Raw genomic sequence first — 4,976 nt, 5'->3', positions numbered from 1 at the left:
ATAGGTGGAACGGGATGGAAACCCTAGTTGCCAACAACTCACCCAATCGAGCGAACCAAGGGCCTCGGTTTCACTAACCAACAAACTTAGAGTGGACGGCATTACACTAAAGTAAATAATTTTGAAACCACGTTGTGTGTGGGGTTTGATATAATAGTTGTTAGCCCGCTGGGCCTTTCATATAGAACAATGTCTCCTATGACATCCACTGTGCGATCAAGCCCGCCCCGAGTTATACGACTATGAATGTCGAGCCAGGATCCATATCATGTTTTTTTTTCATGGTCTCTATCATGTATTTTGCTAGCGACATATAGTGTGTGTGTACAAAAGAAATGGAGAATTGTAGGTAAGAAAAAAATACTGTAATAACATAGATTGTATGTATTTGTACAATTTTTTGGAGAAGTGTACGTAAGGAAAAAATATCAGAAATAATAACATAAAAATAATCACGCTCGGTGGGACTCGAACCCACAATCCTTTGATTAGAAGTCAAATGCCTTATCCATTAGGCCACGAGCGCCTTGTTTGGCGTAGGTTAATAGATCTCTTTCTGAGGAGTAGTTGATCACGCATTAAACATACTTAAACATAGCTGTTCTTTCAAATTTGAAGGTATGGTCTTTTCTTATACCCAAATGGTTCTTCAAAACTGTATAACTTTATTTTGCATTTCGGCCTGTGCCCCAAATTACTAAGACGTTGTTAAGAGGAACATGATGAGCATCTAAAAAAAACATGACGAGGAAGAGCTAACACACCCGAGATCACTAGTTAGAGGGTACTTGTCACAAAGGTCACCCATACCTTCTTTTTGTGGTGACAAGTGGCTCACTGTTTTTGTGACATTAGTCGCAATCTAAGAGTTTTGTGTTTTTTTCCATTCATTGTTTTTCCGAAATGGTTTATCCCTTGAACCATGCGTCCAAATCACGAACCTTTTTCACCATTTCGTTTCTTGCATCGAGATGTTCGAAACTTGATCACATGTTGATAGGTTTGGACGATTTTTTTCTAAAAAAGGAAAATAGGGAAATTAAAAAAACAAAAAAGGAAACAAAAATAAAACAAAACCCTAGAAAAACTAGGAACTAAAAAAATAACCGGAAACCAGAAGCACAAGTGGGTTTTTTCACTTGTTTTTGGAAGCACAATTGTACTTCTCAATTTTTTGAAAAAAAAACACAACTATGTTTTTTTAGAAAGCATAATTGTGCTTTTCACTTAAAAAAGGACAATTGTGTTTTTTACTTTTCAGGAAGCACAATTGTGCTTCACCAGAAGAACAATTATGCTTTTCATTTTTCGAGAAGCACAATTATATTTTCACTTTTCGAAAAGCACATATCTGCTTCATGTGGAAGCACAACTGTGCTTTTCTATGAAGCACAACTATGCTATTCACTTAAGCACAACGAAAAGCATAGTTGTGCTTCACTGTGAAGCACAACTGTGCTTTTTCACATGATGTGCTTCATGCGATCTGGTCCTATAATGAGGCGTGCTACTGTAGCGCGACAATCCTGTAGTAGCTTTGGAACTATAGTCTTTTCTACAAAAACAAAAATAAATATGGGCTATTATTTTAGAGCATTTTAAAAAAGTGAAGGATTCTTTGAAAAACATTTTAAAAATCCGAACCTTCGTGAAATTGTGATTTTTTCAAAACACAAACATTTTTTTGAAAAAGCAAGCATTTTTAAAATGTGAGAAATATTTGAAAATGCGAACATTTATCACAAACATTGTTTTGAAGGCGGGAGCATTTTTTGAAAATGATAACATTTTTGGTAAACACAAAAAATTTATATACCATGATTTTTTTAATTGTGAATAATTTTTGAAAACGTGAACATTTTTTGAAATCTAGAACAATTTCTGAAAACGTGAGCATTTTTTTAACTGTGAATCTTTTTTGAAAACTTGAACATTTTTTAAATCCCGATTTTGAGAACTCCCGCGCATTTGAAGAGTAAAGTGGTGGGGGTGGGGGTTACAGAGAAGGGGGAATTGACAGAGTGGGAGAAAAGTAGTTCGAGAGAGGGAATTTGAGTGGGCCGAGGTTGTCGAAGTCCTACGTGGTGGAGGTCCGGACACCCACAAGCCTCTCCCAGGTTCTGGTTGGTATGCAAGAATTCAGACGTGCGGCCTTGTCCTTGGACATATGCAATGCCGGGTTGAATGGCGCGGCGTTGGAGATGCCCTTAGTCCAACCGGGAGTTTGAGCCCCTGATTCATTCCTCTACAGCAAACCTCTAGAGAAAAACAGCGCCACCACATTACCATCATGTACTACATCCCTCCGGCAATAAGTGATTAGTTATCTGACGATAATCACCCGACAAGGAATAACTAATTCCACCCTGGACAAGAAATTTAATATCCGTAGTTCAGAAAACTATGTAACCGTGTGATGTTCAGCTTGTCCTCTTTTCATAGTATACTTAGCAGAAATACTATTAGCATCCTGTCAAGGGAGTTTCCTTTTAATCCATTCCACACTGGTGCTTGTGGAACAACTTTCACAACAAACCCTCCATCGCCTTCGTTGCTAATCCCGCCACCACCATCGACGCGCATGCAGATCCATGTCCCCTCCCACGCACCCGCGGGATGAAATATTGACAAGCTAATGCGATCGGCCATCAGAGAAGGAAATCAGTTGCCTTTCGTCATCCTTGATACCATGGCACAGACCACGCTGAAATCTTCGAACCCACAGAGCCAAAACGCTGCCTCCCAACCCACACATGCTGTCTCAACTATCATATGTCCCACCCCAACATGTGCGATCTTGTAGATGTGCGATCCGTGTCATGCATGACACCAAAAGCGTCCACGTTAGCCTCCTCTTGTAGCTCTCTCCTCTCCTATTTCACCCTCATGAATGCCATGTTGGGCCATTCCGAGCTGCTTCCAGCTGGAGCCCAAAGTCCTTCCCCTCCAAATCCTCTCTATTTATCACCACGATTTCTCTCCACTCTCCTCCAAGCCTCCTTCCTCCTATGCTCCGTCAGTCCCTCGAGCTCCTGCGGGTCATCAACTCCAGCGACGGCCTGATCGAGCTCGATCGATGACCGCAACGCGCCTCCGCTTCATTACCACATAGGTAAAAATATCTTGCTGGTTTGAGTGCATTTATAATTGGGAACATTCCTTACAAGGATCATGTACACATCTTACTATACATATACATCAATGGTTAAGAACTTGATCTGTATATGCGCGCTACAGTCGTGCGATCTGCCAAGTGTTAGCACAGCCATTTCTCACTTGCCAGTCATGTACTGAATTTGCTAGTCTTTCTTTTAGCCAAGATATTATAGTACTGTAGCTTCTATAGAAGTTGAGAGGGGGCATGACCATTATCCTGGATCTAACTCTCGTATGGTTCATTAGTTCAGGAAAAGAGGTGAAGAACAACTATGAAGGGGAGCAGGCTGATTACTATTCTGCTTATCGGGTATCTCGCAACAGTTGGACAGTGTAAGCATACATATACTGCATTCTTACTGTTCTGTTCATTGTCTGGAGAAAACAATTGCCACACTGTGCACTAAGGAACACTGCATCTATTGTCTATTTGATAGGCTACTAATATCATGATTCACCGTTACATGAAGGCAAAATCAACGTGAAAATGTGCATCCCAAGGAACTGGGACGATCCCAGTAGAGAAACCGGTTCCAAAGGGTGCTACTACTACGTCTCACGTCCGGGCAAAGCGCCGTGTTGGCGCAACCTTAAGGAATGCCAAGAAAATTTCCGAACATGCACTCTAAATTGCCCACCTGGCTCGGCGATTGAATTACAAGCATGCACATGAGTGCATGAATAATTGTGTTCATGTTCGTTACTGTAAGTTAGCTCGGTGATATTCAAACAAAATAAATGTGTTGATGGACATGTATCTTTGCCTCTAGTTTGTACGTCCAATCTGGTAAGATTGGTTTCAGCTAAATGTATGTCAGGGTTCATGATTAATAAAGTGAAACGAAGAATGCTCCCTCTTGGCCGTTCTTCATGTATGTCAGGGTTCTGATATGTACATGTTGTCGTGGGCATGACCGTCGAGGTACACCTCGCAGGCTTCCAGGATGCACGGCACGCGGCAAGTGAAGTGCTCCTCGACGAACTTGTTAAAATGCTGGATGGAGATAGGATCATAGGAGGGGAGAGACCCATCAATATTATTCAGTACAAATATTGTTTCTTAGTGTTGAAAGGTAGGAGTACAACTGAAGTTAGTACAAAAGTGTACAAAGTTATGGTTGGTTAGGCATATTCATCTGAGATACACTCGAAAAAAATCTGGCACAGGTTCTACTCGGAACGCATAGCATTCTAACTTCTAGATACTAGCATTTAGATCTATAATTTTGTTAGTGCTAATAAAATTCAGTTAAGCCATATCAGTGTTATCAGAGCAAGTGTATGGGATATTCAGGTCATACGTTAAGCACACAATTTAAAGAGTTGGTGACTTGCCTTTGGTGGTTTGTGCAAAATGTACATCATGGACATGCAATAAGACAACAAGAAAGCATTGTATGTGATGGAGTTATTCTCTGGACCCATGTTCAATGATTGGATCAACAAATGGGGCCTTATGAAAACAAAACTGGCTAACAGGGTTTTTACCTGGAGTAATAATCAGGACAACACTATCTTTGCTACCATTGATATGGTTTTTTCTTCCACTAATTGGGATGCCCATTTCCCTCTTACCACCCTATGTGCTTTACCTACAGTATGCAGTGACCATTCTCCCCTTCTTTTCGATACCGGAGAAGACAACACTCCTACTTCTAGATTGTTTAGATTTGAAAAATTGTGGTTTAGTCACCCTGAGTTTATTACTCTGGTGCATAAAATCTAGAATACCCCCTCTCCTTTTGATTCTGCTATTGACACATGGCAATTTAAAACTAAGTTGTCCAGACAAAAGGTGAGGGTGGAGTATAAATATGGAG

At 40.6% G+C, this 4,976-nt stretch overlaps 1 long non-coding RNA gene and 1 other non-coding gene across 3 annotated transcripts; one reads left to right on the top strand and one right to left on the bottom strand.

Moving 5' to 3' along the window:
- Nucleotides 1-453: 453 nt before the first annotated feature.
- Nucleotides 454-526, bottom strand: TRNAR-UCU. The gene has a single exon. It is a non-coding gene; the product is annotated as a tRNA-Arg (tRNA).
- Nucleotides 527-2,996: 2,470 nt separating this feature from the next.
- LOC125553564 lies at nucleotides 2,997-4,006 on the top strand. Of its 2 annotated transcripts, none has more exons than XR_007304117.1 (3): nucleotides 2,997-3,112; nucleotides 3,403-3,489; nucleotides 3,627-4,006. It is a non-coding gene; the product is annotated as an uncharacterized LOC125553564 (long non-coding RNA). The 2 variants fall into 2 exon arrangements; XR_007304116.1 differs by having other exon boundaries at nucleotides 3,594-4,006.
- Nucleotides 4,007-4,976: the final 970 nt, after the last annotated feature.

This window comes from Triticum urartu, chromosome 4, assembly GCF_003073215.2.
Source record: "Triticum urartu cultivar G1812 chromosome 4, Tu2.1, whole genome shotgun sequence".
Lineage (NCBI taxonomy): Eukaryota > Viridiplantae > Streptophyta > Magnoliopsida > Poales > Poaceae > Triticum > Triticum urartu.
Note: the sequence above shows the minus strand (reverse complement) of the source record. Positions and strands in the feature narration are given on the sequence as shown.